Genomic DNA, 23,826 nt, shown 5'->3' with positions numbered 1-23,826 from the left:
CCAGGAGAGCAGCCCCAGCGGATCTCTTCCAAGGTGCTCCCATCGACTACAGGGGGACAAAGCAATCAGGGAGCACACAAGGAACACACGGCTTTCCCATTGTGGAGAGACTGCTGGGATTTGTTGGAAGGCATCCAATTAGTTAACAAGCACTCCAGAGCTGAGTCTGGTCTGGAATCAGCAATTAATTACCACAAGGCAAGTGAGAGTGAATATATTGGAGGAACCTGCATCTGTCCTAGGGATGGACCTAGAAGAAAAGGATGTGCCCAGCAAACTCATACTGAAATGGAGAGGAGCAGCTGGCAATGAGCAAGGAGGATGATGTGGCTCCCAAAAAGATGCACAACACTGGGAGTGAACACCACAACTGGCCCCTGTCCCAGATGTCCACTACCAGGAACTGGCACTGCTTAGAGCCCCCAGCTCTGGAGCTGGTTTTCCACATCAATCCCAGCCTGTCACAGGCAGCACGTGTGCTGTGGGCACACAGAGGGTGAACACTTTGTTTCTGATGAGCAGTGATGGAGTAATTAAGTGAACAAGACACATCAGCTTGGCTGGGCGCCTCCTGCTTCCACCCTCTGCAAACACCACAGTTTTGGAAAACCTGGAATAATTCCCTCATATTAATTTTCCTCATTAGTCTTCTGCTCTGGGTTCCTGAGCATTCTCCAGTGCAGGAGGGCACATCAGCTTCCAGGTCCACAGTGGCTCAGAGAAGCTCGGCTGTCACCAGCAGCATGAGCCCTCCTGGATGCAAGAAGTCTCCCACCAGGTTCTTCTCATTGAAGATCAATGTCTGGGCGCTGGGAAGAAGGAGAATACCTCCTTCCAAGACATTCACAGCCAATCCTCGCAGCTCCTCGTTACCATCCGCCTCTCCGGAGCATGTCCCCATGCAGCAGGAGCTGCAGAGCAGCTCTGCATCCAGCCCCTGTAATAAATTAGCCAGGGATTCGGGCATTTCGGCACAGCTGCCTCATCCTCTGCCAGCATGACAATGTGATTAATTTTGGGTGCAGATGAAGCTCATTTATCAGAGGCACGTGATGGTCGTGCAGGCTGCAGGGGCGCGCGGGGAGCCCCAGGGTGCGGGGCAGAGCGGGAGCAGAGGCAAAAGGCAGGAGGCAGGGAGGGAGAGTGAGGGGCCAAGCCTGGGGCACCTCTCAGGAAGGCTGTTTGCCACGTCGGCTCATGATTAAGCATGCTGGGGAAGAAGAGCCCGTGCAGGAAGAGAGCTTTTATCTCTGCTAACACACATGGCCACATCTGGGGAGAGGTGTGCAACGGGAGGGGTGTAAGAGGATCGGGGAGAAGAAGCCATGAGTCGATTACCATGCTTCAGGAGAGGCAATTCTACCCCCACAGCCATTTCTCCCCCCACTGCCCCCTCGTCCAGGCCATTTTCCACTTTCCCCTCTTTTCTGAGGACTGACGGGTGCTGTTCTCCCTGTCCCCACTCTGCAGCCACAGACACTTGCTCTTTGCTGCTGGCAGGAGCGTGGCCAGAGCTGCTCCTGCAGGAATTGTCTGTGAAGACAGAGCTGTTATGTTCACTTCCCAATGTAACACAGCCCTGACAGAGAAAAATCACTTGGTCAGTTCATCCACCCATTGGCTGGAGTTTTGCCATGTGCTGGAGTAGCACCCAGCACAGCACTGCTGCTTGCTCAACACGGCACAGCTCTCCTGAGGGCCTGAGCTGATTCCAGCTCAGGCTGCCAAGGTCACAAGCAAAGGATCTCAGATCAGGAGTCTCTCCACAGTTTTGGAGAGAGGAATAGCTTTTGTGGTGAGATGATGCCATGCCAGATGCCCTCCAGCGAGATGGATGCACAGGGAGAGGACATCAGGGCAGTCCCCCAGGCACCAGGATTCACAGCCTGCACTTGCCCCTTGCCATGGTTTGATACGCTCCAGACAGTGGTGTTCCCACCCCAGAACAGGTCTGTCCCAGAGCAAGGCCACGCCAGCAGCACCCAAAACCCTGAGATCACCATAACAACCCTCCCTTTGAGAATTTTAGGCCCCAGCTAGTGAACCATTTGCTGCTGAAGAAAAGAAAAACCCTCAAGTTCAACGGGGCCATGCAACCTGGGACAGTGGTGGCCAATCCTTGAGCACATGACTGGTGTTGACGCCTTCCATGGGGCTGAATTATCAACTCAACAGGTGGCATCAAACAGAGAAGCTGCTTTTTTGATAAATACATATTTTTTAAAGAGAACACATGAAGAGGACAAAGGTGAAGATGATACAATACATGGCAGCTGTGCTGATTGCAAGACAGTCCTGCTAATTTATCCCAGCACAGAAGCAGGACCCTTTCTGCTGGGTTAAAGGTAAGGATAGAAAACCCATGGGGATTTTAGAAGTGTGAAAACATCAAACACTGGATAGCACAGAGACCAGAAAGACCAGAAAGTCCAAGAAAGACCAGAAATTTTATCCTTTTACCCCCAGGAGAAAGTCAGCCAGGTGGCTGGTGGCTGAGAGAGTGGCCTGAGAGGAGCCCATTCCTGGAAAGGTTACAGGTAACGACACGAGCTTGCAACCAGGACTGCAACCTCTGACTTTTACATTTCTTCCAGGTCCTAAATGTTCCTCTAAGCCTGGCTCCTCTGCAAAGGTCCCCAGGCAGGCTGTGCTCTCCTTCCACCCATCACTTCACCTTTTCATTGTCCCAAAGGACCCCAAGTCCCACCCAGTGGCAGAGCCCGCCTGGCTTTTATTGCACTCATTGTGCCAATCACTCAATTGAAGTTTTCAATTCCCATCTGACAAAGTTTACCCGGGAAGGATTAAAGATGCCCACACAGTTTCCCTTTGTGGATTACGGAAAGGCAGTGACAAATGTATTTCAGCCTATTTTTACACAGTGGGGAAATAATCTGTGCTGGGGTGAAGCGTGCCTGGAGCTGTTTCCTTGAGAGAGGCTCACTCAGGCTCTTACACCTGCCTGGGGAGCAGTGATGGTGCCTGGCCTCACTGCTCCACCAGCACCACACAAGGCTTTCACACTGGCATGCACTCAGCAAGGAGAAAGTGGTTGCACTTACCAGAGCCAAAATCCTACAAGGACCTGCTGGCAAGGCAAGGAACCTGGAAAGGAAGAGAAAGAGGGATGTGGTTCAATGGGTTGGTTCTGGACAGCAGCAGGTGGTTTAGGAGGGTGACTGGGGAGTGTTGGTGGGGCCCGGGCCTGCAGGGGTGGGATGGGGCAGGTTGTGCCACGGCAGCACCCTCAGACAGGGCTGTGCCACCGTGAGCAGGAAGGAAGTGACCTGCCCTTGCATTGCACCAGGACCATCTAAATTAGTCAGGGCCACCTAAGTTCACCTAGTCCTGCTCACCAGGCTCTCCAGGTGCTCAGCTGGCACCAGGGGTGCTGCAAACTTCTGCACACAGTGGGAACTCACCAGGGGATTAAGGAGCCATTCACTGCTCCCATCCTGGTATGAGCACGGGGTTGCCCCATCAATGTTCTCCTCTCATCAGCTCCTGGAGCACACCATGCAAATCTGAGCTAAGGAGTCACAACAATGCACCTGGGAAACCATAAATATCTGTGAAAAATCTCTCCATAAATCCACATGAAGGGGAATTTACTGCGCTTTCTTTAGAGATTTCTCCGGGTGTTCCCTATTAAACCACTGTGCTTGTTTGCATAAGTATTCCTCAGACAGTAAAGTCTTCCCTGCCATCAGTTATCAGCTCTGCAAACAGGAGCAGCACCAGGCATGGGACATAGAAACACCCAGCTGTAAAGATGAGGGACTGGTTCCTCACCTTGAAAAGAAATAAAGGATATTAATTGCTTAGCGTAACCACAGCACACTCCCAGCAAACACAGGGTGAACTGGTAACCCTGACATGTACAGAACATCTGGGAAAAGGGAAACAAGCCAAAAACCTCTTGGTATGCTCTCAGGGTGTGCCATACAATGGCAATGCTATGGCAGGAACAAGGATTTTTCGCATCATTGGGGAAAAAAGTATCAAAAGGAGAAGAAATACACAACTGCTGGAATCAGCCCAGCCACCCAAAGATATTGCTGTACTACATTGTCCAGCTCATACCAAGGCCACTGTAGAAATTAGAGAAGGAAATACTGACATAGCAGCAAGGAGTACACTTCCTAGTGATAATACATCAGTTACCAGGCCTCCCCTACACGAAATGTTGACCCAGGGCCTTATTAAAGGAGGTAATACCCAATTCAGATACCTGCTGGTCTCATCTGACGGATGGTTGACCCAATACAACATATATATGCAGAAGGGTGTTGAAAATAAGAGAAATATGCTTAATGGTGTCAGCCCACGCCTCTGGAAATACAGGTACCTGATGTACAACCTGGAGATGTAATTTTAATTAACGTGTTCTCATGGAAATTCAAATTGGAACCCAAGTGGGAAGGGCCAAATACCATCTTACCGCATCCCTATTTTGCTGTTAAAATTTTAGGAAAAGAAAGTTGGATACACCAGTCTGACATCAAGCAGGTGGTAATTGGCCAGCCAGCTGACGAATGACTGACTCCTGGAAAAACTCTCACATCAACCAAGAGTGCAGTGGGACATCTCACTACTCTTGGTATTAATGACTCTGTTACTGCCACAGCATGGCTAAGGATAAAAATGATGGATGAATTAGTGGAAAGTTAAAAAAATCCAGAAGGAAGACAGTTTTCCTAGATTACGTAGGAACAAGGTTCCCAATTCCTGAAACACCCGATGGGAAGGCTCTCACTTTCAGTTGTCAATCAGATAAGGTTTATAATTTAGCCTTGACAGAGGGAAGCAGTAGGGACAGGTCTCATTGCCTCAGTAATATCACTTACTGCTCAACACCTAATACCAGTTGTTGTTACAAGATGACAGATAATAGTTTAAGAAGTAATAGTAAAGAAGTTAATGTCACTTGTAGAAGTGTTGACCCAGGACTCACTACCCTTTCTCTGCTCAGCCCTCTTCAAAGCAAACAAAAAGGGATGCAACTGGTATTACAGGGACAGGATTTGGAGTCCTAAATGATATAGATGTTGAAATACTCCTAAATAAACTAAGTGCAACAACAAGTGATTTAAGCAATTAGAACACCCATTGTGATCCTCTCTATTAGTACGGGGGACTAATCAATGGCTCTTATCTAATAGATTGCCTCAGTGGGAGAAAATTAATAAGAGAGACCACCAGCTGATTGTAGAGACACTTGGATTGGTCCAGGGCAATCTTTCACCCACTCTTAGCTGTATCCACACTCAACTGTGGATGCACTCCACAGTTTTACAGGAGGGTGCCTACATGAGGGTAGGCAAAGAAGGCACCTTACCCACAAACATCTGAAAAGCAATTAGGGACAACACAACTCAGTTTGAAAGAGAATTTCAATCCTTGTGGTATTTGGATAGTTATGATCCCATAAAAATAAGGTCACGGTTTCTGCCTCAGTAATATAATGCTTCAGTATACACCATATACCCAATTGTTGTTTCAAATCACAACGGGATCATACTCCTTCCAACGGAACATAACCTATGGATAACACAAAGCGGACACATATGGCTAATAGTTGATGTTGATGGGAACAACAAGGATTCATTTGTAAAAGTAACATCATTAAAGCCCAAGACATGTCTTGACACTGAGCAAAATATTTATCATTTTTGAAACACATGCCAATGAAACCCCTAAAACTACACTTATATATATTGGAAAAGGATGTGTTTTCTTAAGGACCCTTTGTGGTTTTATTTCTGTAGGTGATATTACTGTACATACAAGTAATCATTCAAATATTTGAATTTGTAACTTTACTAGAATTATAGGGTATGATTTTAATTATATAGCTCCTGTTACATCCCACCAGTTGTTACAATCTAATTATACACTAGTTAAAGACTTGTTACCTATTTTGACTGGAATTAATCTTAATGCTGGTAAGGAAATTATCACAACATGGTGACTTACATGAACTATTAAAACATATATGAATTGATGGGAAAAAAATTCTAATCACTGCACACCATAATGTGGACAAAATATGGTGCATGTTCGAAAGAGGAAAAAGAGATGGAGAACACTGGTGGGAAACTCTCCTAGGGTGGTCATCTGCAGCCACAGGAATTTATAACCTCCTGCTCCACCCAGTGGTAATCGTACTAGCTTTAAGTCTATTAGGTTTGGTGCTTGTAATCATTTTGTAGATACGATTATGCAAACTGATCATGCTTTTTGAAAGGCTTTGCAAGCCTTGATAAATGTATTAGCAGGAATGCTTAACAAAAACAAAGGGAGGACTGTAAAGAAATAAAGGATACTAATTGCTTAGCAGAACTTAGTGTTAGTAGCTAGATGTGCTGCAGCTTTAGGCCCCATTTTCATCAGATGTCACCCTTTGCAGCTCCTGCAAGGCTGCCTGGAGAGCATGTTGTGTTTCAGCTGTGACATTTCTCTGCATGTTGAACATATCCCTATCATGGCTTCCATGTACTTCTGCAGAGATGGGTGGGAGACAGGAGAAAATTAATAACATGTTTCCTTCCAGCATGAAACTGTGAGCGTGTGCTCCTCTGAGTGCAATTCGTGTGTATATGACTCCTGTAGTCTGGCTAATACTGCTATGGATACTGGAGATTAAGGGATTTGGGGCTGTAAAGTCTATTTCATCCATCCAGGCCTGAGAAAGGGAATGTGAGCAGGGAAAAGGTCTTGCAGAAACCACTGGACAAAGCAGGGTCTGGCCTGCAGGTGACCATCCAACCATGTCCCCTTACTGCTGGGGACCTCCCCCAGGCAGGTCTCAGCTTTGAGCAGCAGGGACATGGAGGAGGGCAAACAGAGATATCAGGACCAAAGCCCCTGGGGCTGATCCCTCACCAGTGGCTCCCAAACCCAGCATGCCACCATCAGGATGCTCCTGACCCTATGCCAAGCACTGCTGTCACATTCCCAGAGCACAGAGCCCTCCCTGGTGTGGCATGGCGAGGACACAGTGGACACAGTGAAAGCCTTAAATGGTCACAGTGCTGCTGCTGAGAGTGCTCTCCAGGCCTGGGAGAAGAGCTGTTGTCTCTGAGTCGGAGAGCTAATAACAACACCGGAAAATTTCTGCTTTGGCTGAGGCAATGGTCTCTCTCTCTGCCCCGTGGAGAGGAAAGCTGCAATGCTTCCCACTGGGCTGGACTGTGCTTCCAGCCCCCAGCCCTGCTGCACCCTGGCTCCTCATCAGAGACGTGCCCTGGGATTGCAGGCTGAGCTGATGGGGAAAATACCCTGCCCCAGAGCTAGAAGCTGGGTAGCAAACTTCTTTGCAGCCCTCAAATCTAAGGAAGTCTCAAAAATAACTCTCCTATAAAGTCAGAATCCTTCCCAGTTCTGAGCAGGCACAGCCCAAGCCCAGCCACCACTCCTGCCCAGAGGGGAAGCCATGGCAATCTCCCTCCAGCTCCTCCAAGACAGTGTAATATGAAGCAGAGCAAATACTGAGTTCTTCTGAGAGCATTGAGGAGTGAAACAGAGCAAGGAGATGGCTTTAACCCTTATGTTATGAGCTCAGACACAGCCTTATACATCCCTAAGTAGCAGAGGAGCTATCTCCACTTTGATCCAGATTTGATTCAGAATGGAGCATCTCCCTCAGCATCACCCGCAGGGCAGCAGCGAAGCAACCTCATTTTTCTCTGCTTTATCCCTTTTGCCACCCACTGTGTGCCTGAGGCCTCAGAGCCACAAACCCCGGCCCCCTGCACTCCCTGGTCATGATGTGCTGGGACAGCCCCCAGCTGCGGTGCATCCCCCTCCTTAGGCACCCCTGAGGCTGGCACTGCCTGCCCTGCCCAGCTCAGCTCAGTGCAGCCGTGGCAGGGGGGATGCTCCCTCCCCGCACTGGGGTGGGGATGAGCCGGCACGGAGACAGGGAAATGAGAACCCGCCGGGGCATAATGCCAATTCACCGCCCATTAACTTCCCACAAATCCTCCACTCCACAGCTTATCTTCCTCTGCCGCGTCCCCTTGCTCCCCCTCCTCCTCCTCCTCCCAGGCTAATGGTCTTTTTGGATGTGAAGACAAACTGCGTAGGTACCCTTGGCTGTGCTTGGGAGCCCTTCTACGGCAGTGTCTCTGGGAAGGTCTGATAGGAGACATCCTCGGCACCCCTTGGGCACCCTCCCGGCACCCATGGGCGATGGGACTGCCCTACACAGCACAGCTCACTGCCAAATGCTCTCCTGCTCTTGTGGGTTGAATGTCAGACTCTGAACATTAACTTTTACGGCGTAATATATCCAGCACCAACCCACATCGCCAAGAGACACCCCAAAGCTACCACCACATCTGGATGCGAATGATTGTTTAAACACCCCCCACAGTCCTGTGCATACAGGACAGATTTACTGTCACTTCTTGTAAAATTAAGGAGGGATAAAACCAAACAGCTGAGCATCAATGTCTGCTGGGCAGAGTGGGAGCAACACCAGTGTGGCTCCAGGGCTTCAGCTAAAAAGGGAGCTCCAGAATAAACACCAGCAAAGCTCACCATGAGGCATCTTTGCTTACAGCTCCTGCGTGAAGAGCAGATTTGACCTGTGAGCCCTCCTGACCCACGGAAGGCCGGCAGAGCATCAGCTGGGTTTGCATCAGCACTTTCTGCAAGCAGCCACATTTCAGTGGTCCTTCGACACAGGGCAGAAGGGGCAGGGAGCTCCTCTGGGAGGTTCAGTGAAGTTCCTCAGATCAAGAACAGATGAGAAGCACTGACAATGAAGCTCAGCCTGGGCTGCCCTCCCTGCCGAGGCGCTCGCTGCACTGTCTGCCACGCAGGAATTCAGTGGCCATCTGCAACACAGAGGCAACAGCAACCCTGCGACTGCCCAGAAGCAGCTTCAGATCATTCCATGCCCCCTCGTTCCCCTCAACCCAAGCTGTCCCTTCCCCACCTTCTTTCCCTGGGAGCTACATCCATGGGCTAGCAGCACTGGCTTTGCAGAGGAGGTAGTTTTCACCTGTTCAGCAGAGAGCACATATTTTACCTGACAAACTGAGCTCAGCCCAAACCTTAGTTTTCCACCAGAAAATGTTTGCACAAGAAATTTGCATCCAGTCCTTTCCATCGAGAGGCACAGCGTCTTACATGAGGTAGGGGTTTAGAATACAGAGCGTTCCTCAGGGCAGCAGATAAATGCTGGACCAGAGTTAGGGGTTGGAGGCTGAATCTAGACAAACTCAGACTAAAATAAGGCCCAAATGTGACTGTCACAAGGACTATTGTAGCCACTGAGTTAGGAGCAGGAGGAATACTCAGTCTCCAGCTATCTCAAGGGAAAGAAAGGCTGTTCCTCCAAAGGAGGTGCCATAAGGATGTGTACAAGCAACATTCAAGAGATGTAAGTGGAGTACAACTGTGAAGGGGCTGGTTTCCACCAGTGCTACAGAGCTGTAACATGATGCTCTGGGATGGCACCAGCCTTTGCTCTAGACAGCAGATCACATCCCTCTCTGGCAGTGCTGAGGCTTGTAAGATGGGAAAGAAAAAGCATTCCTAAGCCCAGCTAACCCACCTATGAGAGCTCATAGCATGATCACATCAGTAATGGTAACCCCTGAAGCACCTCCCAGCCCTCACAAAATTCCCCGTCATTGCGGCTCCCACCTTTTATCTTTAAAAACCACAACAGGCAAGCTTAAAAAAAACATGACAAATAATCCAAGGAAAAGAATACAACAGCCTTTGAAACCCCATCCTACAGTCGAAAGGGAGGGATGGAGGCAAGGCAAGAAAGACGGTGCAAAGCCTCATTACCATCAGAAATCCTCTCTCCCTGCCCTTACCTCCCCGCTCATTTCCATATCACAGGGGACACAATATCTTTCTTCTCTTGAAAAACATCCCATTTTTGCAGAGACCGGCTGTCCCTACTCCCAGCATTGGCTTATGGAGCTGGGGAACAAAAGCAGGCTCACACCTGCCCTGACAGGCAGTGCCTGTGTGTGAGTTTCCAGGCCCTTATCAGCCTCTCGGGAGCAGTTTTTACCATTATTATTATTAGTCTACTTTATCTTTTTTTTTTCTTCTTAGCTTCAAGATCCTTTAGTCAGTCAAATTATACTCAGAGTAACAGAAGTAGCAGAAAATAAAGCATTATAAGGGGTTCAGGAAGTTATTTTCATCTCAAGGAGCACGTAAGAAAGGTTGACAAGTCTTCATTCTGCTCTTACTGGATAATCTGTAGGTTCCTAGATGATATGGGGAAAAAATTAAATGCATCAGAAGAAATTACAGGAAGAAGTAAAACTCAGGTCTCTGCATAAATTGAAGTAATGTGCAGCTTGGCTGACAGAGGAAGGCACTGGAGGGTGAAGTGTCAGTGCCAGGAAGGAAAGGGGTGGCCACAGTGTCCAGACAGGGCTGGGCCAAGGGTGCTGGGTGCAGGGCAGAAGGGTCACTCAGCCCCCTCCAGCAGGTCTTTCCTCCCGCTAAGTGGACCTGTCACATCCTTCCAGTCCAGGGCATCACTGAGCAAAGCAGCTCAGCAAAGGGGAAGCAAAGCAGCTCAGACATCAGTCAGCATCCTGCATACTGCCCCGGATCACTGGGTTTGTCCTGCTCCTGTCTGGGTGCTCCCATCAAAGCTAAAAGCATCAAGCCGGGCACAGCAAAATTCTTCTGCCAAGACTTCAGGCTCTCACATTTACACACATAGTGTGGGGCTCTGGGAGCTCCCAGCATCCACCCAGCAAGCCTGGAACTCATGGCTGGGAGCAGAGCCAGGGTGCTGAGGAAGGGGCCAGGACCACAGGGCGGTGCACAGAGGGGAGAGCAGACAAGGAACCATCTTCCCCCGCCGCTGGCCTTTGGGGATTAGAGATGGATGCAGACGGTACTGAATTGCCAAGGGACACAGGTACCAGCTGCAGGTCGGCACGAAGCAGTTCTGAATAGCACAAAAAAAGGTGCACAAAGGCATTTGTAGCGTGGGACAGCCTTTCTCCCAGCAGTTGTGCCGAGAGCAAGGGAATGGGATCCCCCTCTCCACAGCGAGGGCACGGGGGTCCGAGGCAGCCCCCTCCCGATGTGGCAGGGCAACCAGCCCGATGTCTTTCCAGCTGTTCGGCGGCTGAGCCACGTGGTGCCGAGGCGGTGCTGTCACCGGTGATTGATGGCACGGTTCAGGAGGAAATAAATTCCCAGGCTTTCGCAGGAGGTGAACTGGGGGGTGTATCCATCTTCAAGATGCTTAATGAATGTGCCACAGCCCGCGGAGTGGCAGCAGATACATCTCTGCAGCCAGCACTCCCCACGCTGTTCCTAGCGAGGTTCAGGCACAATTTAACAGCTTCTTATTGATTTTATTTGTTTCCCAGGCCCTGGCAGTGCCTAGATTGCCCCAGTCCAACAAGAGCCCCACAGTCACAGCGGGGACCCACACTTGATTTTGCCATCCTGCCCCTCATCCCTGGAAGGGGCAATGCAACATCACCATCCCCAGAGCAACCCTGGGGACAAAATCTGATGTTTGGCCAGAAAAGATGCAGTTTTAGGTTTTTTGAAACATATTAAGGTCACATGAGATCCAGCTCCAAAAAAACTCATGAGGCAGTATTACTAGAGCATGGTGGGCACTGACACAGTACTGGGGGAAATGCTGCCCCACACTGGGACCAGGCTTGGGGTTGTACCTTTGGAACTCAAAGCAAAATAAGGACCTTACCAAAGACACCCTTGCAAGATGGACTTTGGAAAGTCCCAGCTTTTATGTAGCATAGCAGACCTTAATTTTCAAGGCAAGAAAAATGGCAATCAGCAGTTCTGGCATGTGGCGTGGCTTTGTTTTTCCCTCTTTCCCTAAGGGGATTAAAAAAAGGAAAAAGAAAGAAAAGCAGCAAAGAACAGCAGAGACCCAGCTGACCTTTCTGGCTAAGAGACCTTGTCTGAATCACTGGATGGTAACAATGAATGAAATGCCAGTGCCCTGCCTTATAAATACCAGCTTCCTCTTGGGGTGAAATGCCAGCTTTCGAACATGGAAAAGCTGCAAAGAAAATGTCACCCTCGCCAAAGTGTGAAATGCCAGCCTGCTGCAAGATCCTGGCCCCACACACAGGGAGACAGGCAGGCTAATGCCTGCTGCTGGGTCCCCAATCTCCTCCTGTTGGGGGCCTTCTCCAAAGCTCCATAGCATGAAGGGGACAGGACTTCAATGTGAGACAGCCAGAGCATCAGTCCTCCAGCACTACCTTCAGCATCGCAGCAGTGAGCTACTCAGAAAAAGCTTCCTTGGGGATTTGGGCTTTTTCTTCCCTTTTCCAGTGGCTATGAGTTGGTCTGGCCAGTGAGACAAACAAATGTTTAAAGAACGGTTCAGACAAGCCAAAACAGTTATTTCCAGTTTTCCCAGTGAAATGAAAAAACAATTGAGCATAAGGAGATTTTGCCATCTAAAAACTTTATCACAACCCAAACTCCTAGTTCCCAGTGAGCACTGTTGTCGCTGGGTTTAATCCTATTTATTAAACACAGGAAACCATCCAACATACTGCCCACGTGTCAAGAAATGCTTCCTGTGAAGCTGGTGATATTTGTAACATCTCCCATAGCCTTCCCAGGGCCGACTTTGGCTTAATCCAAAGCCATGTTCTCCAGAAGCTCATCCTTACTTTTCCCTCCACCTGGCATCCTCCTACCCCAGCTTCCTGGTACCAAAGCCCCGTCACCAACCCTGTGCCAGCTCAGGGCAGCACAGCAGAAGGGACAACCCGGGGACCCTAGGACCATCACTGGGAACTGTAGGGCTGCAGAAATGTAACTAAACCTTCCTACCTGATAAAATTACGTCGGGAAATGAATGAAGTTGCTTTTTGTCATCTGGGAATTGGAGCTGTTCTCTTTCCCCACACCCACGCCTTTTTTTTTTTCCCCGTAAATGTGTGAAATAATTTTACCACCCTTTTTTTTTTTTCCTTTCGGTTACTCCTTCTCCCCTCAGATCTCGCCCTTCCTAGCATTTGAAAATAGCTCATGAAAAGGAGGAGGAAGGAGGGGAATGAAAGGAAGTGTGTGGGGATGCAAGATGGAAGGGAAGAGAAGGGAAAAATACACGAAGAGTGAAAAATGCATGTTTTTCAAAGCAAATCAGAATGGCTGCTTCAACTCCAGCACCCATTCTGGGAAAGGGCTACTCATCTGGCAAGTTTTTTTAGGACTATTTGCATCCTGTCATTTGTTAGGCAACACCTAGGAAGAATGTGGCACAGCACACCTGCCTGCACCTGCCTGTACCTCATATGCAGGCAGCTGTCCCAGCTGGGTGCTGGACTGCAGCAAGAAAGCGTGACCTTCCAGGGACCCACGTATCATTTGTGGTTAGAGATGCTCGGGAACCCTGTAAATGGATATTTTTCCTTGCAAAACACTTGCAGTTGGGACTGAAATGGTTGGGAAAACCACCTCAGGTTTGATAACCTGCTGGTAGAGCAGCAGCACGGCCCCATGCTACCGCTCAGCCCCACAAGACCAGACAGCACGGCAAAGGGAAGGGTCTCAGATGCCTCGGGCCTCGGAGGGGCTGGGGGCTGAAGGGTTTTTTTCTCCAGCTGGCACCAGGCTGGTAACCAGGCTGCTCCTGGATTGCAAGCAAGGCAAGCCATTAGCACTGGAGTAGCTCCAGGGGTGGGTTTGTGCCTGACCCCTCTCCCTGCCTGCCAAGTGGGAGATCTCCACAGGAAATGGTTTTAATGCATCAGCCTCCATGTGCATCGAGTCCAGGGCTTTCCCCCAAGTGCTTCTCTGTAATGGATTTAATCCTTGACCCGGAGAGATGCTGCCCTCGCAGAAGTCCCCAGGGAATCAGAATTCTGGTTCCTCCACAGCTTTCCTGCAAGGGAAAGGCAGCCAAGGGTGGGCAGCCCCAGCAGCATCACACTCCTAATGCAAATCTTCTCTAGCCTTGGCAGTGGTGGGGCTGCTGGCACAGGAGGACGGATGCTCAGTGCTAGGGGAGGCATCCAGTGCAATCTTCCCCTCCCACATCCCTCATCTCCATTTGATACCTCCTCTTTCCCTGCATGGCATCTTCCCCCTACCTGCTCCTGTCCTCTGGGCAGTGGTTCAGGGGGGCAAAGGGATGCTTTCCAGACCTTTTCTTTAAAAAACCCTAACAACCTAATTCATTGCAAAGCAACCACTTCATGTCTGACATGGAGGGGATTTGGGAATTTTTGTTAGCAGCAGCACAGAGGGGAATCCGTGGCTGGAGCAGCAGTGGGAAGGCTGGCAGCCGCAGGCATTGCCAGCACGGCTGCTGTCAGAGCCCTGGGGAGCCACCCCCCAAGCAGCACAGCTCTGCAGGGATGCACAGACACAGTGCCAAGTCCAAAGGAAGCTTCCCATCCCAATCAGGAGCATGGCAAGCACTCCTCGCCTTGACAGCATCAGAAGCCAAGAAGGGAACTACGCCTCATCCTGCGCCACACCTACACCGGGACAGCTGCCTTGGGGTGAGCCTCAGAGAAGTGGCAACACATCAAGGAGAGCCTGGCTGCCCTGGGCAGGGTTCAGGCCAAGCAAGAGCATCCCCACACCTGCCACGAGTGAAGGTAGGAGTCTCTGCCACTGCTTGCAGCTCCCTCAGTAGCTTGGAGGGGAGGAGTTCACCAAGCCTGATAGGCAGTGATGTCCCAACCCAGCAGCCTGCAGGAGCCGAACAGGACCACCTTGAGACAGCAGTGGGACACTGAACATTGCTCCAGCCGAACGCCCAAGCCCAGCAATCTGCTTCTTTCCTTAGGGGATGTCACCCTGCAATGCTCTCTCTTCCCACCCTCCCACAAGGACACTCATTTTTTCCAGCTGAGCTGAGGAACAAAAAAATCATCACCCACTCCAAGTAGGTGGGTTGTCAGCGGCCAAGGAGAAGATGCACTGTGTTTGGCGATGGTCCACAGAGCTAACTCAACAAAGACAGATGATAGGCAGTGAAGCCACCCTTTCCAATAATATCACTGCGTGGCACACGGATCACTCTTGCTCCAGAGATCTCCAAGGGCCTACTGTGAACTTAATAATACCCCTGTTTCCAGCACACAGCAATGCTGCTTGCAAAGCTAATCATTTTCTAGGGTGTCTGCATTAGCCTTTAAACACTCTGCTTCTGGCCTCCTGCATTGCCACCAAAGGCCCTGGGCCACATCCTGCTCTCGTGTACAGCAGTGTAAATGTGTGTATTCACACCTGAAATCACATTATGGATGTTACATCAGTGTACAAACATGCTCTCAGATGCTCACAGGCGCATTGCTCCCTTCACCTCCAAGGTGACAACAAGCCTGCAAGACCCCCACCCCACCTCATCAATGTAACCTGAGTCTGACACAGTTCCTCCTGCACAACCCCACTTTTTAGCTCCAGCAGTCTGCATAAATCCCTCCTCTCCTGAGCTCAACACGAGGCATTTCAACTACTGAGCCTCAAAATCAGATGCAGCACCTTTCAACTGCACATCCCTTCATGCCTCGAACCGAGAGGCAAACACTGAAATACACCTTAATCCTCGCTTGCAGAGGAGCCTCTTTCCAGAGCAGCAAAATTATTTTATTATAGGAGAAGTCCAACCAGGGACAATGCTGAAAGCCCTCACAAGCCATGTGCAAATAACCACGTTAACAGCCAGGCAGATGGTGGAGCAGGCCAGAGCAACACAGGCTTCAACTGAAAACACCAGTTCCGCCCAAGGCACGGCCAGCACTGGGCTTTCCATGTGTCCAGAGCCCCCTATCCTCCCTCCTGCTTCCCAGAACCTGCCAGTGTGGTCCCTTCATGTTTTACCCTGCTCTGGGGCTCTGCAGCTCTCCCCTAGTCCAGCCCTGAGAGTCCACGCTTCTCTGCACAGATGTGACAGCATCAAAAACCTTCTCAGGTTTCAACACAGAGTCCCACAAGTGTTTTAGCTTGGCCAAAACAGATTTTTCCCAAGAAATGATGTTTTGATGGACGTTTTCCAGCCAGCTAGAAAGGCTCACAGTGCCTGCCAGCACTTGCACTGCTTGGGTGTTCCCCAGGGGTCCGGGCCAGACCTGGCACAAGAATAAAGCAGCATCTACCCTGGCTGGGAGGTGACCGGCTGCAAAGCTGGCAGCTCAGTCTTACAAAGCCAGGCCAGACATGGGGTTTCCATACTGCACAGCTCCCAGCCCTTCCACACCTCTCACTTGGGATGTAAGGTGGCAGGGAAGCACAACAGCCCAGGATGAGCCCAGCTCTCCCACTGCCACCAGGCTTGGATGCAGGGCTGATTATAGGGATTAAAAACCAGAACAGCAGCAAGCAGCAGGAGGGATGTGCTGGCAGGGGCCAGGCTCACTGGCCTGCAGGATGCCATGGGGGGATCTTGAAAGTAAAGAAAGATCTGAGCGGGCATCGCCGCCTGGCTCCCTCTCTAACGAGGGACAGAAACAACTCACAGTCAGCAAAGAGCTTCCAGATGAAAGCAGCTCCATTCCTGGGATCTTGTTATTATTTCACAGATGTTTCTCACATACCTTTTCTTTATTGTTATTTTTGTAAGGTCACGCATTGCTCTGGATAAATGGGGCCTCTGTGGTGGCAGGAAAGGCAAGACAGCTCCTGGGGGCTGCCCATGGCAGGGCCAGCACTGCCCAAACACACAAACTCCATCTCTGAGGATGCTAAAATGTACCAAGCAGCAGGCTTTGGCAGCAAATACCCTGCACAGGACCTCAGCCCATGTGACCAGCCCCTTCTGCTCCTCACCAGCAGGATGGGCTTTTCAATCGCTGGTTTCTCTGAGAATTGCTGAAAAATCCCAGTGTGAAAAGCACTAGCAAAGAGCAAACTGTTGTGACCCAGCCTTTACCTCTGCCTCCAGGCAGGATTGCCATAAGACAATCTGAAATCCAGGCTGAGGAGATCCTGCCTGGTCTGCCCCAAATCTGGCAGGAAAAAAAAAATCCTCCCTCCTTGAAAAGCTAAAGCTACTAAATGGCAGCCAGCCACAGACCTGTCTGTCTTTGCAAAGCTCTGAGTGGAATGGCCTCAGTCAGGATCACTGGGCAAGGGGACCATGCAGGGATGGTTTGTCCTCCTGCTCTAAGCTGGGCACCCAGCCTGGTCCTTGGCCTCTCCCAAACCCTTACTGAGCTTTTAGCACAACAGCTGAGTGGCAAGAGAAGACTGAAAGGGGGAAAGGAAAAGGATTAAAAATAGATTCCAGTTTTGTTTCAAATATTGTAAAATAAAAGGTCCTGCAGCAACCATTGCGGAACCAAAAAGCACACCCGCATCTTGGGCCGCAAGACAGCTCAACAGCAGATACATTTTTCATTAAAAGACTATTTAATATTGCAGGTTCCTGCTGAAGACCTGCTTTCTTGACTCTGGCTGATTGCTGGGGAACAACTTCTTTCCCCTCCCTTGCCTGGTGGAGCAGGGCTTTGCTCCCACAGCCCCGAGCATCCCGTTCTGCACAGTGTCCCTGCCTTGATGTCTCCAGGAGCACCTCTGTCCCCCATCAGCATCCCCTTGCACACACTCAGCACCAGCGAGAAAGCCCCACATCCAGACAAGGTGAGCGGTATGGTGCCATCAACCTGGCGAGTGAAGGTAAACGAGAAACAAATTATCAGGCATTAATAAAAAAGAAAAATTAAGGGTAAGAACGGTCCCAGCTGCACAAGTCCAATGACTGGCAGTAAAGGGAACTCATTTCCCCCTAAGGAGAGACAACTACACTTTGTTAACTCAGACTTTTGCATTTATCACCTTTGCACCACCTCTGTCTGCCTCATCACCGTCAGGCCATGATAATGTATGAGAAACAGTCATTTATCACCCAATGTCTCACTCAGCAAAGACACGTGGTACTGTGCACATGGATTTACCCCACGCCCAGCTCCCAGCACAATAAAGCTAATTTGGACACTCTGTTGAGCCAAACCCTCCTTTCTCCTCTCTCCTCCTCTTATTTTATTTTAAGGCTATAAGGTGTGGGGCTCTGCTTCTCTGCCCGTGATGCTCCCCTTGGGTACCCACCCCAGGTGCTGGCTCCCAGTGGGGCTGCACTGGAGCACCTGGTCCTGCCAGCACCTGCTCGTGGCATTTTTGGGCTCCAAAAAGTAGCACAGGAGCCACCGACAGACAGGGGGCTCTCAGCAGCAGGGGCTCGAAGCAGGCAATAGCCTCTCTCAGGCCCCTTCGTGTTGGCTTTGGTGTCCCCTATGTTTCCCCAACACGCTGTATTTGATTGGAATCGTATGCAAAGAGCTGGCTCTGCCTCCCACGCAGCTGTTGACTGTGCAGCAGGGCTCTGTTTGTTCGAGATTTGCTTTGCAAGAGGGGAGGAGGGAGCAGCAGGCAGCTCTGTGAGGAGGTACGTTGCTGGATCCTGCCATTTTTAAAAATTAAAGGAATTGCAACGAATTAATTCTTAATTAATTAACAGAGACTTCAAGACTGAGAGATACAGAATGCAGAGGAGAAGAAAAAAGGCAAAAATCCCTGGTTGCTGGACACATTTCTTCTGGTAGAAAAGCTTTTTAGGAGATTAAAAAATTCATGTTCAGACGATTTTTGCAGGAGGCAGGCAGAGCTGGCTGGAGCCCAAGTGGTGCCACTCCCTTGGGTGCTGCCATGGGTGCAGCCCCCAGCCTGCCTGCTCCTGGTCCTCCCTCCCAGGGCCCAGCCCATCCCTCGCAGAGGGACACTGCCTGCAATCAAAGGAGTGGCGCCGGAGCCAGCCGCCCACAAAAGTCCCCGGGGCTTGCCGGTTTGCTGGAAGAGGAAATATCAAACCTGTCTGGAAATCAAACAGCAGAGTCGGAACAGAGGGAAGAAAAGGAACACAGGAAACTAAACCTAAGCTGACACCCTTTGTAATTGAAAACACCCAATGTGGAGAATCATCGCTCGGGGGACAACATGCTCTCTCAGTGGCACGCAGTGGAAATCCAAAGTGACTCCGACCCTGGAGCAGCTTCCCCAGACACTGCTGGCCATCAGAGAGAGCCCGAGATGATGATTTCCACTGCTCTCAGCTGCAGGATTCTGGTGACAAGCTCTGAGGCATGCAGATGTAGTGTGTGATTAAAATCCTGTCTGCTGGGGACACGAAGGACATTGAGCTCGTGCCAGGAGGAGTGGAGCCCGTGGGCTCTCCCACCACCAGCAGTGGCAAGGCAAGCACGTCCCTGGGGAAAAAGAGACTGACCACTGCAAGAAATCTTCCCTATGGTTACCAAAAAAGCCCTTATGGAGACCAAGCCTCATGTGTCAGCCTTACAATGCTGTCCTCTCTGCCACCTGGCTGGCAGCAATGAGCAACGACACAGGGAACCTCCCAGTTAGCCCAGAGCAGCCACCAGCTATGCATGGAGGAAAGCCAGCCAAAAACCCGAGGGTGCACATTCCATGGCTCACTATCACCTCATTCGAAAGCGTTATATTATCCTGAACTTTCATAAAAGACATGTAAAGAAAAATAATAATACTAGCTGTTCAAATGGGAAACAGGATGCCATTTCTCTGCTCACCTCTGCAGAGGTCTCTTGCTGACCTCCAAGCTGAAGCCATACTTTAAAAATATTCACATGTGCCAGGCACTGTGGGAGCAAGACCAATTCACCATAAAAACCATAGGAACTGCAAAGCAGTAAGGTAACAGAATGCATTTGCAATCCAACTGGGAAGGCCGGGGCAGGTAGAAACAGAAAGTGAGGAAGAAGGGGACTGGGCACATGCTGGATGCTCACATCCCCAGAGGCTCCCCTGCCCCAGTTTGGGGCCACCACTTCTGGAGCTGAGCAATGTGGCATCCCTGGAGCACACAGGGCACCAACAGGGACCTCCCAAAGGCTTCCCAAGCCCACAAAGGAAAAGGATGGGAGCTTTTACACACGTCATGAGATTTTGCACCCTGACCTGCTCACAACATGCACCTGGAGGGTTTGCTGCCAGGCTGGACCCAAGCACAAAGAGATGGCTGCAGGGGAGGCATTCTCAGCCACCGTCCCCAGGCCACCACTGCTGTTCTGGAGCCACCACCGCAGCTCCATCCCTGTGCATCCACAGCCACCACTGCAGCGTGGGCAGGAGACGCACTGCGGGCGGGCAGCCATGGGAGCTGGCGCCTCATCCTCCCTACCCAGCTCCGTCCCAAGCAAGACAGTGGAATTAAGCACAAGTTATAATTAAGACTGGATGTTTGAAGAGAAACATAATCTCCATTCCGTGGGATTCGCCGGCACAACAGTAATTAACGTCTCATTAACATTCGCCTAATTAAGCAGTTTATGAAAGTGGATAGATTTGCATACTGCTCCACTTCAGCTTCTGTGCATCCAGCTACATCCAGGCACCAGAGTTAACCCTTCCAGGGCATTCCCAACCAAATTCCCAACACTGCAAGACTTCCCAGCCTCTCCCTGTGAGGACATGAGCTGCCGTGGCTGCACATCTCACTGCACAGTGCTACCCAACACTGGATAAAACATCTTTCCATCGCCTCCCTGCTAGCCAAACATCTCCTCTCCATCACCTCTTTTCCAGAGAAACCCATCCTAAGCCTTTCCAACTTCCTCCATTGGTTTTCTGTTTTTAAAACTCTCAGCTGGTTTCAATGCTTTCCCTCAGATTCTCAACACATTCATCAGGAGGCAAAAAAAGATCTGTAAGAGCTTCTGAAGATGGGGAGAAATGTCTTCTAAAACATTTTGAGCTATACTCGCTCCCAAATGTTCTTCAATGTTTAAAAACAACGACTTCAAGATTAAAGAGATGCTCCAAATTCTGAACACCAGTTTAAAAGCAGGATTCAACAGGATGTCTCAGCAGCTTCCAAAAGGGTTTTACCATAGGGACTATGTTCACTCTCTTTTAGAGTCTTCCCCTTGTTGGAAGGAAAGGCAAACCAGCAAACACAGTGACAACATTCAGCTGATGCCCTGTCCTTCTTGGGGACAGCAGGACACCATTCCCAGATGGATCCCGGAGCAGCCCATCAAATAAGATGCATCACACATGCAACTCCTTCAAGATAAGTCACTTGAAGTGCTGGACATAACATTTTCTGCTGCTAATACCAGCTTTCTCTTCTGGTGTTGGATTAGTAAAGCTGCTGCATCCATCACGCACTTAAAAAGACCACGTGCAAACCTGCCTCCCCCCAGGGCATCTCCTGAGGGGGAAAAATGAGCTCTCTAGTTAGTGGTTAGCTTCGAGATGAGATGCAACTTTGCAGCAAATACAGTGGGAGAGAAAAATTCATGACACAGCCTTTCATTGAAAATCAATAAAGCCCAGACCTGCCTGTGATGTACGCACTCAATTTTTTCCCTGCTTGGCTCACTGCGTCTTCACCACCAGCCCTCTTGGATCAGACCAGGTCCTTGCTGGAGGACACAGTGTCCCTGCCCACCTCTACAGTCTGGGTCGTGGTCCTGATGCCACCAGAGCCATGTCAGTGTGGAGGTGTCACCTCTCTGAGCCTGGCAGTCCCACGCCCTGGCTGCAGCAAGCCATGCTCCTGCATCTGTGACCCAGTCCCACAGCATCCCTCCCCACAGCGTGGCCAGGAGCAGAAGCCCAGCCATGTTCTGTGGCAAGGGCCATTCCAAAGTTTCCTTCCATCTCACAACAGGTTCCTACAGCTACAGCAAAGTGCTGCGCCAGGGCAATGCTCCAGATTTGCAATTGGAACATCTCCGTCTTGGAAGAACATCTTAATTTTTCCCTGTCCCCAGCAGCCAAGAAACCTTCCTGGAAGTGGTGATAACCTGAGCCATCCTCCTGAGCCAAGCTGGGACATCCTCCAGCCCCACCTGAGCCCTACCCACAGGATCCCCATCATTCATTCTGTCCTGTCACCCCTTCCTCTCTGAGGAAGGCTTTGAGAGCCCTGTGAGGCACACAAAACCCCTGCAGATTTAGGTGCTAAACTCTGCCTTTAACCATTTTTCTTCCTCCCCAAATCTCCCTGATGATGCAGAAAACGCTCCCAGAAGGAGGATCATGCTGTCCCTGAGCTTTGCCCACCCTCAGCTAATGGGAGACCCCAAAATTCTGGGGAGATGGAGAAGAGGCTGCTCCCTCCTGATGCTGGAGTTGCATCTTAGGGCATCCCTCCTGCCTCCAAATCCGCACCTGAGCCAGGAGGCCGACTGAGGGATGCAGGCAGGAGGCAGATGGGGAGATGCAGCACAGCATCCCCTCCCGCTCTGTCCTCTCCCCTTGCACAGATCCCACCCTCACCCAGAGCCACCACTGGACAGAGGCAAAGAGCCCAGGTACAAGGGAAAGGAGCTGATGCCAACCCAGCCCCACCAGTGGCTTCCTTTGGCGTGGGGCTGGCTGCACCTGGCTGTGAGGAGAGCAGCTGAGGGGGTGCTTGGGGTGCCCCACTGTGCTGGGGGCTCGTGCCAGGCTCTGCAGCACAGCCTGACCTACTTTCTCCAGCAGCACAGTCACACCAGCCGCAGCGGCAGCACAGGGTTCCTTCTCTCCTCTACCACATGCAGACGCCTTCTTACAAACCGGCAGTGGGATCGTGGCAGGGTCTGTTCTGTACCACCATCTCACAGCACTGGCTGTCCTCTCCCTCACCTCCAGCCAATTGTGCCGCCTTTGAATGGGTGCCCTCCTTTCACTACCCTTCCCTGAAAAATTCACGGCACATCTCAGCCAAGGGGAGGATTTATTGATTGTCTTATCTGTGTCTAATCCCAGCCGGAGCGCCGCGATAAACGAAGATGGCTAAATAAAATGCCTTCCTGCAAGGTCTCTGTGTCAAAAGCATCTCGTTGCTAGCGGGGTGCAAAGTGGGGAGCAGCCCCCCCAGAGCCCCCAGACCCACCCATGCAGGGAAGAGTAGCCCACAGTGGCAAAGGCCATGAAAGAAAGAGCACTGTGCTGTGCTGTGAACGCCCATCTGAAGCTGAGGGCAGGGGTGGGGGACAAACCAAACCCCAACCACTCCATCTAAATCAATGGTAAGGAGTTTAAACGCTGTTTCACTGCAGTTCAGGGAGCCCTAATTCCAGGCATGACCTGAATCTCTTTAAAAAGAGAAGGGAGGGGAGGAAGGCAGGCAAGGAGGGGAGGAAAGCCAGAAATGCCAGGGATGCTAATTTGTCCCTGTTTCCTCTCTGTAGAACAGCATCTGGGACAAAAAGCACCTGCTAAAGAGAAGGGACCCCCACAGAGCAGAGATCCAGAGGTGCATGCTGGCAGCAATCCCTATTACCCAGCCTGAACTGGAAATGCTCGATGCAGGAGTGGGCAGGATGACAGATGCTGCTGTCTTTGCAGGAAGAACCTGGGGTGCAACAGGCCCCCTCTTTGGCACCAGCAAGCCAGCCCACCCCAACATGAGGAGGGAGCAGGGGAGCTCAGCCCAGACACAGCGTGGCAGTATCCAGGTCAGCTGGTGAGCCTGCTGGAAAGCATGGGCTCGAGCTATTAAAAGCACGAGCAAGATGCTGGGAGCATCCTAGAGCAGCCAGGAAGAGGCTGGGATGGCCCTGCCCTCTCAGTGAGCAGTGCCAGGGTGGCGATGGGCTGCACAGGATCACAGTGGCCACACGGGACTGTGAGCAAGCACCCTTCTCCCTGGGATTTCCAGAGTAATGATCCATGAGACAGCACTGACTAAGAGTTACTGCTGGTTTTCCAAAGGGAGATGGGGTGTGGAGGAAGGGGGACTGAGATTGCCAAGGCAGGGCTGGCAGCTGGAGAGAGGCAGTTTGGCACCTGCAGCCCTGACCGAGGAGGTGGAGGAGGAGGAGGAATCACCATCTCCTGCACCCTGCTGGTCTG

General features: G+C 50.8%; 1 protein-coding gene across 2 annotated transcripts in view; it reads right to left on the bottom strand.

Moving 5' to 3' along the window:
* LINGO1 (leucine rich repeat and Ig domain containing 1) overlaps positions 1 to 23,826 on the bottom strand; it is a 152,390-nt gene that overhangs the window by 98,450 nt on the left and 30,114 nt on the right. For both annotated transcript variants that reach the window (XM_027698027.1, XM_027698028.1), the window contains one exon: positions 3,063 to 3,105. The gene's annotated coding sequence lies outside the window, so the exon portion shown is untranslated. The remainder of the gene's footprint in view (positions 1 to 3,062; positions 3,106 to 23,826) is intronic.

The sequence above is a fragment of the Neopelma chrysocephalum genome, unplaced genomic scaffold, assembly GCF_003984885.1.
Source record: "Neopelma chrysocephalum unplaced genomic scaffold, ASM398488v2 Primary Assembly neopelma1_124, whole genome shotgun sequence".
Lineage (NCBI taxonomy): Eukaryota > Metazoa > Chordata > Aves > Passeriformes > Pipridae > Neopelma > Neopelma chrysocephalum.
This window is presented reverse-complemented; position numbering and strand designations above follow the sequence as displayed.